We start from the raw sequence: 13,111 nt of genomic DNA, 5'->3' as shown, positions 1-13,111 counted from the left end.
TCTGTTCTGACCTATACATTTGAGTGCTATGAATTTCCCTGAGGACATGGTTTTAGCTGTATCCTGTGTGTTTTAGCTTGCATTGGCTTGTTTTCATTCATCTCAAGATATTTTGTAACTTCCCTTGCCATTTTTTCGTTCTTGCACTAGTTATTTGGGTGTTGTATAGCATCCAAATACATGGGGATTTTCCAACTATCTTCTGTAACTGGTTTTCAGATTAATTCCATTGCCATCTGAGAAATTATCTTGTGTGATTTCTATTATTTTCGATGTGCTTAGGTGTGTTGCATGGCAACAACGTGGTCTGGCTTGGTGAATGTTCCATAAAAGCCTGACAAGAATGTGCAGTTTGCTGTTGGATGGAGTATTCTACAAATGCCAATTGTAACAAGGTGATTGGTACTTGTTCAGATCAGCTCTGTAATTGCTGATTTTCTGTTTTCTTGATCTATCAATTATTAAAGAGAGGTATTGAAGAATCCAATTATAATAGTTATTTCTAGTTCTCATTTCATTTATCTCAGTTTTTGCCCTGCATATTTTGATACCCTGTGTTAGGTGCATGCATCTTGGGAAATTATCCCTTTTATTGTTATGTAATGACCTTTTTACCCCTGAAAATCTACCCTGTTTTGAATTTTATGTTTTTGAAATTAATATGCCAATTCCAGCTTTCTTTTGACTAGTGTTAATGTAGTATATCTTTGTTTTTTCATTTACTCTTAGGCTGAGATTTATGCTTAAGGTGAGTTTCTATGGACAACATATAATTTTTTTTAAGTTTATCCTGGCACTGTTTGTCTTTTAATTGATTTATTTAGGCCATTCATATTTAAAGTGATTATTTACATATTTGAACTACTATCTACCATGTTTGTAACTATTCTATCATTGCCGTACTTACTCATTATATCTTTTTTAGTCTTTCCCCTTTCTTGACTTCTCTGGTTTTAATTGATAATTATGTAAGATTTCATTTCCCACTTCCCTTAATATATTAATAACACTTCATTTCAAAAATATTAGTAACTGCCCCAGAGTTCGTAATATACAACTATCCTTAGTTCAATTTCTGAAAATGCTGTACCACATTTTTAGGAAATTGAGTGTCTTCATCTGCTTGGGCTGCCATAGCATAAAGTCAGAGATGAAAATAAATAGGAGAAATTTATTTTCTTGGAGTCCATAAGCTAGGAAGCCCAAGACCAAGATGCTGACCAGCGGGGCTCCTGGCCAGCGCTCTCTCTTTGGGTTGCAGATGGTTGACCCCTTGCTATGTCCTTAAATTTGCCTTGGTCATCTCATGGGTCAAAGAAATGTTGCTGATGACCAGTTTGCTCTGCCTTTTCTTATTGTAAGGACAACAGTGATTACTTCCAAGCTGTTTACATGTCAGAGCTGAAAACAGAAGTTCCCCTGCCTCTCTCTTTTTAGTTTTCATTTAAAACATTCAGATAAATTCACATACTGTGTCAGTCAGCTTTTTCGCTGCTGTGACTAAAGGACCCGACCAGCACAATTGTAGAGGAGGAAAAGTTTATTTGAGGGCTCACAGCGTCAGGGGTCTCAGTTCACAGACGTCCAGCACAGTCCCTTGGGGCTCCAGGTGAGGCAGAACATCCAGGCTGAGGCGCGTGGCAGAGGGAAGCCGCTCACATGATCAGGGAGCAGAGACTCCCCTCTCCTGATTCAAATATCTACCCAAAGCCGGGCCCCAACCCCACCTCCTCCAGCCACACCCGCCCCTTCAGGTACCCCTCAGTTAATCCCTGTGGGGGAGCAAATCACTGATCGGGCTCAGAGGCTCACAACCCAATCACTTCTCCTCCGAACCTTGCACAGTCTCACACGTGAGCTTTCTGGGGACACCTCACATTAATACCATAACACGCACCGTCAAGGTCACCTTTTAAAAAACGTAGGATTCAGTGGCTCTTAGTACCTTCACAGAGTTGTGCGGCCATCCCCACTACCGCCAGAACATTGTCAGCAGCGACGTCACCCCCGCGGGCAGTTGCTCCTCGTTTTCCCCTCCTGGTCCCCGGCAGTCACGCACCTACTTTCTGTCTCCACGTGTTTACTTGTTCTGAACGTTTGTAAAAGTGGACGCCGGCGAGAGGAGGTGCTTTGTGTCCGGTTTCTGTCACTTAGCGAAACATGCTCAAGCTCTGTCCGTGTTGTAGTGAAAACGGTTCTTTGTTTTTTGTTGTTGGTGAATAGCTTTCCGTGGGGTGGACGTACCGTATTCTGTCTGTCCGTCCACTCACCTGTTGGTGGACGCGAAGGCATTTCCGCTTTGGGATTGTTTTATGAATGACGCTGCCGTGAACACTTCGTAAGGTTGTCCCTGGAAAGTGCTCCCACTTCTCCAAGTGCGGACCTAGGCGCAGAGCCCACGGCTCCTGGTGATTTCAGGCTCGGCCGTGGCAGCACCGTTGCTCGGCCCCCCGGCAGTGAGCGAGGACTCCAGCTGCCCCAGATCCTGGCCACCGTTTGCTGTCTCCCCTTTCTTCCTAGAAGGCCATCAGAGAGCTGTGAGGGGGCATCTCAGTGACACTCGGGTCTACATTTCCTCGAAGACGAATGGTGCTCGGAATCTTCTCACGTGTCCCTGGTCTTTTGTACATTTTTGGAGAAACGCCTCTTCGATACTTTGCCCACCTTCTGCTTGGATGCTTTGCTTTTTCGTTAAGTTGTTTACGCACCTGCTCAGAGCTCCCTGGTGCGGGGAGCAGGGCCACCATTTGTACAACTGGGGCTTTGATGGCCCTTGGCTCTGGAGAGAGGGTCACAAGTACGCCTACACAGGGCGCAGAATGTCAACCAGAATCCATCAGGGTTCACTGTGTCACACAGGAAGCCGCCTCAAAACTCGGTGGCTTCAGACTCCAGTGACCTCTGGCCCTCCAGCAGACCCTTCAGAAGCAGCTGGGCAGGGGTTCCATAGACCGCAGAAGCTCACCAGTCCCCTTGATGTCTAGCTCAGACCCAGCACGTTCTGTTAGCCAAGCAGGCCGCGGGCTGGCTCAGATCCAAGGGAAGGGTACCCAAGCCACCCGTTGGCAGAGGCGCTGAGGGCATGCGGGGGCGTCGCTGCCCTCCCCTCCCGGGAGCCAGCACATGCCGCCAATGCTGCCCTGCGCCAGGACACACAGCTAGTTCCCGGGCTCCTCCGGGTAACTGACGGGCAGCACTGGCGTCACCCACAGGTACGGGTGATGGTCCCTTGGCCCACAGAGTCAGTGTGTGCGGGTGGAGTTGTGGTCTGGAGCCCAGACAGGAGGTGCCACAGTGTGGATCTGGACCGTCCCCGAAGGTCCAGGTGCTGGAGCTTGGTCCCCAGGTGGTGCTGTTGGGAGGCACCGTGGGCCTTTGGGAGGTGGAACTCAGTGCAAGGTCCTTTGTCCTCGAGGTGTGCTCTCCAAGGGGGCGGGGGGACCCACCCTCCACCCTCCACCCTCCACCCTTTCCTGTTCTCTTCTCCCGTCTGTAGTTTTGCTTTGCCCGTCTGGCCTGCCCACGGCCCCCCAGCACCCCGGCTCAAGGCCAGAGCACTAGCCCTGCTGATCTCAGACGGAACCTTTAGACGGTGAGCTGGATGAGCATCCGGTCTTTACAAATCAGTTATCCCAGGGGTTTTGTCCCAGTGACGGGGAGGCACGCAGGAGGCTTCAGAGTCTGTGCTCTTAACGCTGTGTAGCTGACTTCCTCGGCCACTTCCCCTGAGCTGGTGTCGCACTGAGCACTTACCTGGAGTAGCAAGTGGCCACACTCCCTGGGAGGCAGACATGGCCGCTGCCTCCACTTCTTAGATGAGGAAACTGAGGCTCAGGGAGGTGACACCCCTTGAGCTTGATCAAGTGAGGCAGCAGACAGGATGGGGACCAAGACAGCCTGACCCTGACCCTGGCACTCTCCCTGCACCCTGAGGGGGAGGGCGCACTGAGGGGGAGGGCGCGCTGGGGGGAGGGCACACTTAGGGGGCAGATGTGAGCTCTTGCCTCCTGCCCTGGTGAGCTGGGTGCCCTCTGCGGTCTGAGTCCTGGCTTCCACAGGCCTGGCAGGTGACAGCTGTCCAGTAGTTCCCTCAGTGAGTGCCACATGGGGACCCTCATCCCTCCCACGCAGGGGCCGTCTGGGAGGGCTGCTTTGCCACAGTTCTATGAAGGTAAAGCAGCAGGTGCCCAGCGCGGCCCCATTTCAGCCCCCAGGCCTGCTCCCTGCTCCCAAGAAGCCGCAGAGGTCCTGCCGGCTCCGCCAAGGGCGGCCACTTCCTGTATGAGTAGCAGAGTCCCTCCCCCTGCGGTTCATCAGCTTCTTGCCTGAACAGAGGAGGGTGCACACGCTGCCCCCGCCTCCTAGCACAGACCACCCTTCCTTGGGACTCCTTCTAGGACTGTCTTTGTGACACAGTGCTGCCATCTACATCTCTATTTCTGGCTCCACGTGTGGTAGGCAGGTGTCTGGACTCCCGCGTCGACCTGGCCTGGCCTGGGCTCACCTCGGCCACCGCCGGCCTCACTTCCTTTCCACCTCAGCCCAGCTCGTGGGAACCAGTGGGGCTCACCTGCATCTCTGCAGCGTAACTGAGTCACCGGCGTGCTCGCCGTGGCTTGATTCTAAAACGGAGATGCCCTGCATGCAGTTCCTGTGGCACGGTGACTCCTTGGGTGTCATCCACTGCATTGTCAAGTCCCCCAGTGTAAACGACCGGGATCGGACACCATCCTTATCGTACGGTGCTATGGACCGAATCGCACCCCCAATAGAGTTCAGAGGTCGAAGCCTGACCCCACGGTGATAGTGTTTGGGGATGGGGTCTGGGGGGGTTGACTAGGTTTAGGTGAGAATGGAAGGGGTCCCTCATGATCTGGTCAGTACCCTAATAAACACAAACACCAGAGAGCTTGGTCTCTCCCTCTCCATCACGTGAGCACACAGCAAGAAGGTGGCCATCTGCAGGCTAGGAAGGCAGCCCTCCAGACGGCCATGCCGGCACCCTGGTCCCAGACTTCCATCCTCCAACTCAGTGAGAAGGTGAATTTCTATAGTTTAAGCTGCCCAGACCATGGCCGGAGTTTACCGAGGCACACAGGTAATCCAGGTTTATTATAGAAAGAAATGAGGAAATATAGGATACAAATCACCTATGCATCACTGAAAGATGATTCATTGTCTTTCCCTAGGTATTTTTCTGTGATACATAATCACATATATCTTAAAATGGAATCATACTACAGTTTCATAAATATTTTTCTTAATATGCTGTGAATGCCTTTTCACATGGATAAATACAGTTCTACATTCTGTTTTTTCATAGCTCAGAGCCTTTCAACGTGTAGATTTCCTAATTTGGTTACCTGATCCCCCTTGGTTGGATATCTAGGTTGTTTGTACTTCCTCCTTCGCCTTTATAAGCAACCCAGTGATGAAGAGCTGGTGTATACCTCTCAGTATTCACACAATATTATCTCCTTAAAAAACTACCACTATTAATGCTGCCAGATAACCCCTGGGGAGCGGCCCATCCTGCCAGGTGAACAAGTAGAAGCTGCATGCCAAGCATGTGACAGAAGGACTCTGGGCTGACTATACTCTCTCAAAACTGCTTTCCAGCCCTAGATGCAGCCCAGTGATCTTGAACCAGCAAATGCAGCATTTGGTTTCCTGTCTGGTAAAATAAAAGTGTATATACTATTTTTAATTAACTGTAACTTATTCTTTCTGAAATTAGTGACCCAAACCCAACTCCAATTGGATATAGCAGTAAAGGGAATTGAAAAGAAGCAGGCCAGAGCTGGGCTAGCGTGTCAGCCACCAGGTCCATAGTGCACACACCAAGGAAGGGAAGGTGTCTGTCTCCACCACCCAAGTCCCATCCTCTGCCGATTTCAGGTTCATGTCCTTATGCTCTAACTCCAGAGGGAAGAAATTAGTCAAGCCTCCAAGCAACAGTCCCAGAATCCAATCTCATTGGCCTGGCTGGGGGCGTGTGCTCATCCCTGAGCCAATCACTGCAGCCGAATGCTGATGGGCCAGGCTGGATCACTGGCCTGCCCTGACCCTGGCTGGAGTCCTGGGCTGAGAAGCCCCACATGCCGAGCCAGAAGTTGGCGTCCCTTGGCTAAACCCTGCCGACTGCACCACCCTGGGCACGGTGCATTCCGCCCTTTCCCCGGGGCTCGCTGGGCTCGCACCCCAACTTCCCCGCGCATGGCGGCCCCGGCAGAGTGTCCATCTGAGAAGAAGGTGCCAGCCAAGGAGCAAGACAGAACGCACAGGGCGCGTGCGCCAAATCCCCGCGGTGTTCGCTGGAGTGCTTTGCACTGTGGCTCTGAAGAAAGAGAACTTCTAAAAATAAAACGAAACCTGATGAAAGCTTCGCGATTGGTTTGGAGCAGTGATGGGTTTCAGTGTGCAAATAAACTCAAATAAACACATCTATGCGTGCACACACAGGCCACTGTGTGTGTGCATGTCCTGTGTGTGCACACCTGTGTGGGAGTGTGCATGTGCGTGTATCAGGGCGTGTCTGTGTGCATGGGTTTGCGAGCCTGCGAGCGCGTGTGTGTCTGTGTATGAGCGCGCGTGTGCACCTGCTTCCAGGGCACACTCTGCGCCTTCCCCTCTGGTTCCCCGTCCCCTCTGGTTCCCCGTCCCTTCTTCCCCTCCATGGTGGCCCCTCTCGGCCATGCCTGACAACTCTAAGAGCAGAGGGTGAAATCATGATGTTCAACTTACTTAAAAGCTTTTATTGAGCTCAAAATACTAGTTTATCTTTAAAAGCATTTAACCTGACTGAGTTTAAAATGAATTTTTTAATTCCTGGAGTGAGAGTCCAGCCTGCCAGTTGCAGGAGTCAGTCAAGCATGGGGTTGGAGGTTGTAGCTCAGAGATCTGGATTCAAATCCTCCCCACTGCCCTGCCCAGCTTTCACCCCAGGGCATGCTAGTTAACCATTCAAGGCCTGAGTAACAAGAGCAGTAACTGTTTGTGGAAAGAACTATGACAAACGCCATCTGTGCCCATCCTATCTCCTTGGCCCTTCCGGTTTCTGTTCATGTGAGACAACTTCCTGCTGAGATCACCTGTGTTTCACTGCTTGGGGGTCTCCTTTGGCCTCAGGATCCTCCTCTTTCCATCACACATCAGGCCAGAAGGGCCTCACTTGCCCAGTCCCCTTGCCCTGTGGGTCACCAGGCATGTGCTCTGAGCCATCTGGCACTCTCCAGCAGGACTGAGCTCTGGCTGCCCACAAGGTGGCCTGTTGATCACACCCTGTAGAGTCTGGCTCTGTCTGCTACCTCACTGCCTCCAACACCCGGTCTTGCCTGGGGCTGCCCCCCCCAAAGGACCCATTTGCACTCAGGTGGGTGCCTAGCCCCCAACTCAGAAGGGAGTGAGGAAGACTAGATGCAGAAGGGTTGGGGAAGAGGCTCGGAGGCTGCGTGGGCCTGTGGGCTTGTGCGGACACGCAGTCGGCATGACTCAGTTTTAATATTAATGATGTTTTGATTTAACCCAACGTATCCCAAATATCATTTCAACATGAAACCAGTATAAAAACCTATAGGAAAATAATTTGAAATACCCGCTCTCTTCTAACTGGTCAGTTGTCTCTGCCTTTAAGAGTGGAGCCCTGGGCATGCTTGGCCAGAGCAGTCTTGGACAGTGAGGACCAAGCATCCTTCCCCATGTGCCCCCGAGGTCCTGCTGGGAGCAGGGTGGTCCAGTGCAGGAAGTCGTGCTTTGCATCTCTGCAGAACCGTGGCCACACCCTCAATGCATGCTGGACGCCTGCCCCAGTGGCCCTTGGGCCTCGCCTTTGTCACCCACCAGCTCTGTCAGCTCCACCAGTTTACTTGGCAAACTCTCTGGGCTCCATTTTTCTCATCTATAAAATGCAGACCTAATGCCGGTTGCCTGCTGGTCAGGATCACTGTGTGACTTTGGTGAGATCAGGAAAGGTCTAGGGGGCAGGAGTTAGCTCCATGTGGAGACAAGTCTGTCCTTTACCAAGTCTCTCAGGGAACACCCTGGAGTGGGCTTCCTAGGTAGGATACCCCTGTACGCGGAGCATGTGGAACGCCCACACTGGCAGACCACAGCCCACCCTCAATCCCGGAGCCCAGGGCCTGCCCCTGGGACATGGTTCTCCATTTCTCCATCCACCTCCAGGTGTGGAAGGCAGAACCTCAGGCCCACACTAGGGGTTCCCTAAAAGCTTATGTGTGAGATATTGCAAGAAGGGTTAGAAGCGAAACGATTGGATTTTGAGCGCCTTCACCGGATCAGCACATTAATCCACTCACATGGATTAACAGGGTGGTAACTGCAGGCCGGTGGGAGGCGGCTGTAGAAGGCGGGTCACTGGGGCCCTGCCTTGGGGTTTATAGTTGTCCCTGGGAAGCAGAGTCAGTTCTCGCTTCTTCTTGGTGGCCATGCTCCCCAGCTTGCTCTTCTGCCTCTCCTGGGCCCGAGCAAGGCAGTCGCCAACCACCCACCCAACCTCTGGACCCCTGAGCACAAAGGCTTCTCTACTCCCGCGAGGCCTTTGGGTCACAGTGATGAGAAAGCTGCTAAAACAGCGTGAAAGTCAGAACCTCAGGCCCAGTGATGCTTCAAGAGCCCTGGACAAATGTTCGAGCTCCAAAATAGAAAGAGAAAAGAAAAACCACTCCGCAATCAAAATCAGTAAACGTTTAATTAAACATCCAGAAAACCTAACATTATGTCAAGTTCATTAATGGTTCCATTTAAGTCATCATAAAAATTTCACTGCACTTCGTTATCCTTGAGGAGAATTTGTGGGTGAAATCTTGTCCTTTTGTAAGAATTTCCCAAGAATAATACTCAGTGGAGAGATGGTGGTCATTTGGAATTAAATTAATTTCTTGTTGGAAAATAATTTGGAATGCAAAATTATTGTTTTGAATCAATTTTAAGAATAAAAGTCAGATGTGAGCTCATTTCAGCACAGTTGTTGTAAAAGAGATGGGGAGTGGGAGGGGGCTGTGGAGACTGTCCCTCCCCGGGACACCACAGCCACGACTGGCCTTCCCTCACCCTGCCCACCTCCTGCCCACTGCCAGCAGCCCAGCCACCTCTCAAGCCCCCAGCCTGCCCAGGATGGACCTTCCACAGCCCTTCTTTTGCCCCAGATGATCTCCAACTCCTCCCATGACCTTCAGGGCCCTGGCCGGTCCACCCCCGACCTCACAGCACCTGCCCACCTGGGTCTACCTCACCAGCCAGTGCTGCTGGGGTGGCAGAGTCCTCAGACTTGAGCTGGGTCACCGTGTCCATCCCAGAGGGATGGTGACATGAGCTTGTCTGCAGCCGGAGTGGGAGTGCAGCCAGGAGCCAGCAAGGGGTCTTGCTCAGCAAGCGACCTGATTTAAAAAAAACCTCAGGAACTATCTCGTGAGTGAGGAGAGGGACAAATGAGATTGCTTTGTCACCACACAGAGGGACAGCTGGGGATGGCACATGACAACGGGACCACATATATCCACTGAGCAGCGCTGTGCGCTCTGTGAGCTCTAGGCCCCCACGTGTCCTTGCAAGGACTCCGTGAAGTAAGTGTCACAGGAAGCCCACTTCCAAAGGGAGACACTGGGGCTTAGGAAGAGCAGAGGCTTGCCCAAGGCACAGAGCTAAAAAGTGGATCCTGGGATTAGAAACTCAGGTCTACTGGACTCCAGTGGACATGGGACACTGGAGTCCCCACCAACAGCTCTGCCTTGAAGGACAGAGAGCAGAGCCGGGGCCACTCCTTGGGGACTGCCAACTTGCCGGTCTTCGTTCTTTGTTCTCCTGGAGAGCAGGAGGCCTTGGACAGCCCCAGTCACCCCTCCAGTCCTGCCCCTCTGACCTTTGCCCCTGACAATGACAGTCAGTCGTCCACTGGGTGTCTTTCCTCCTCCTCCCGAGCCGAATTCACGGGGGAATCTGAAGATAGATTCAGGCTGCCCGGTAGAGGGCTGGGTTTTGCCAACACAATGTGCAGTAAAAATATCTCTCTTTCAAAAGAGACAGAGCAAAACTCAAAGACTAGAGATCGGTAACATGTAATTATCATCTGGTTTGGGCGGAGAGTTCTAATAGCTTCCAGAAAAACACAAGCCATGAGAAAGGAGCACACTTTCCAAGCAGAAGGAGACCCACTCAGCAGGCAGCGGCGCCATCTTGAAGTCTGGGCTTGGAGGCGCTCTCCAGGCGGGGAGGAGGATGAGCCGCCTGCCCCTCCTGTCCCCTTTGGCTGCCCGCATGGGACGGGAGTCTGAGAATGCAGACGCTGTCTTGCACTCAGCCCCTGGGCCTCAGGCACAGGGCAGGCAGCCCCCCCTTGTTTGGGGAAGAGTCCTGAAATGCCAAGAACAGCAGGCCTCTGCCAATATCTCTCATCCCCTATTTTAAAGTAACAGAACCCCAATTTTAGCTAGGTACAAGGTGGCCCAGAATGCAGACCATCTTTCCCAGCATCCCTCAGAGGTAAGGGTCACAGAACTAATCTCTGACAAATGGGATATTAGTGGAAAATACGGGCAATTTGCATATGTGTTCCCAGAAGGGAGGTACCTGCCCATCTTCCTTTCACTCCTTCCTGCTGAGGGAATGCAGAGGTGATTTCTGGAGCTCAACAGCCATTCTTGGAGGTTGCAAAGAATCAAGAAACGAAAGGACCCTGGGTCACCACACCACACCTGGACTGCCCACCAGACTGCATGAGGAAAAAGGGAGACCCCTGTGCTGTGTAAGCCACTGCTGACCAGGCACAAAGACAGCTCTTACCCTCAAAGTTAGCTCCAGATTTTCTTAAATTGAGAGCAGGCATACAAGCTAATCCAAATCTTTAAAAGTGAGAATCCCACTCAGTGTTGTAGACGCTCCCAGCAGATTCGCGACGTCGGCTCCAGATGCGCTCCCTGTGGAACGGAAGGCGGAACCCGCCCATTCCAATAGTTTTCCTGCTCTCTCTCTCTCTTGCTTCTTGCTTGTTCATTTGCAGTGGGGCCTACGGTTCTGGGGATGCATCACACACAGACATTTTCAAACTTAGGCAAAAACTGTGAGCACACACTCAGTGTGCCTGGAAATGCCTTTTCTTATTTGCTATCTCCACTTAATAGCTGAAGAATCTGGGGCTCAGAGAGGTAGCCGCCCACGGCTGGGGAAGAGCAGAATTGCAGCTCAAAACTGCTCTGGGGAGGAGGGAGAGAATATCTGTGCCCACAGCACCTCCTGGGTGCTTGGCCTCCCTGCACAATGGCTCATTTCTGGATTCTAGGAACAACACAGAGAGGCAGGGAAGAGACTCCATGTGGCTGTCCAGACTGTCCAGACGGACCATGATGGGCCCTGGCCTCGTCCACTGCAATTCAGGTGACCTTCCTAGAAGCAAACTGACTCTTGGGATCAAGTTTAAGTCCTGCAGCTTGGCGGGCAAGCCCACAGAGACCTGAGCTCCACAACTGGCCTGGAGCCTCCTCAATAAGAGGTCAGGACAAGCAGCAGGAGGCTGGGGAGCAACGGAGGAGCGACGGAGGAGCTGGGCAGCCCTGGAGGGAGGTGGAGAGAGGGTCTCTCTGGGCCATGGTGGGCTGTGCAAAGGTTGAAGGAATGGGAACCAACCGCAGGGTCAGCTGGGAATCAACGGGGCTCTGACTCCCAGGAAAGATGAGGCAAGCAGCAGCGGGAGAGTAATTTAAGGTGCACGCAAGAATGGCGAAGGGGTGATGAAGCCCCAGCCCGGAGGCCACGCCGTGGACCGAGATCCAGCGGCTGAGCCTGGTGGCGGGCGCGCGCCCCCTGCTGGCCGTCTCCAGGGGCTCCAAGGGAGTGTGCCACCGGGCTCCCCCCCAGCAACCCGGAGCGACTTTGTCACCTCCGTGCCCTCACACATTCCTTCAGTTCTGCAAGACAGGGCAGTGAGGGCCTCTGGGCGTGCTGTCCTTAGGGGCCTGCCCCACAGCACTGGCTCTGCACGCGGAAGCAGAAGCCATCACCTGGAACTGAGAAGATCCCACACCTGGCCCCGAGGTTGCATTTGATTGGCTTCCCTGGCCGGACCTTGGGGGTTCCTTCCATCTACCAACATGCTTCCCCGCTGAGGACCTCAGGGCCGGCGCAGCTGGCTCTGCAGACAGTGACCAGGCAAACCTGGGGACTGCCTGCTGCTCGGGGTCACAGGGTTCTGCACACCAAGCAGGAGCCTGCACCCCAAGCCCAGAGGCTCCAAGGCCCAGTCCACGGCAGCTGTCACCTCTGTGAATCCCAGTCTCCTCTTCTGTGATCTGGAAAAGAACTGCAGCTCTGAGCCATGTGGGGGTCACTGGCTCCTCTGAGAGGTCGTGGAGGCAATGGGCCCTTTTCCAGAGGCACGCGTGTGGTGGCCTGTTGGTGACCCCAGGGGCTCTGACCAGAGTGCTCAGCTGTATCTCTCCACGAGTCTTCACCACCCCCATTAGATGGGTCTGGGGACACTGAGGATAGATAACTTTGCCAGGCTGCACAGCTAGGACATGGTGGTGCTCAGTTTGAACCCAAACGCCCTGGCCGGGGGTGGGGATCTCTAACTGCTGAGCAACACTCCCCTGGTGGTCACCTTGTGATGTCTTTGGGAAACCAGTGCAGGGAGGCTGTTGTCCCGTTTACGATTCTGAATTCATAGAGCATCTTCCCGTGAGCCTGGCTCCTTCGTGTGGTCGACAGGCTGAGGGAAATGGCCCATGCCTGACTTCTGGAGGGCACAGATCAAATTCCTCCATTTTTTCTCCGAAGAAAGAAGATGGCACACCCCACTGCCCCCTGAGGATGACTGGAGAGGCAGAGCCGTTGGAATCTACATAGTAGGTGCTTCTTAAAGAGGGTCCCCTCAATACCCACAGGAACACATGCAGAGCCCCCAGCCGCTCAAGTATCCTGGCCTCCCTGTGGGGACTGTCCGTCGGCACTGGTGCTGGGAGGCAGGGAGGCCAGCCAGAGGCCCCGGCCCTGCCCAGCCCAGTCGCTGCCTGCCCACGTCATGCCGGGGTCCACCCCTCTCCCTCAGTCCTGCTTTCAATTCTGTTTCTTTCCGAGAAAGCCACACAGAAGTTTCATTTTC

Source organism: Sciurus vulgaris, assembly GCF_902686455.1.
Source record: "Sciurus vulgaris genome assembly, chromosome: 2".
Taxonomy (NCBI): domain Eukaryota; kingdom Metazoa; phylum Chordata; class Mammalia; order Rodentia; family Sciuridae; genus Sciurus; species Sciurus vulgaris.
The sequence above is the reverse complement of the archived record's forward strand: the minus strand, read 5'-3'. Positions refer to the sequence as shown.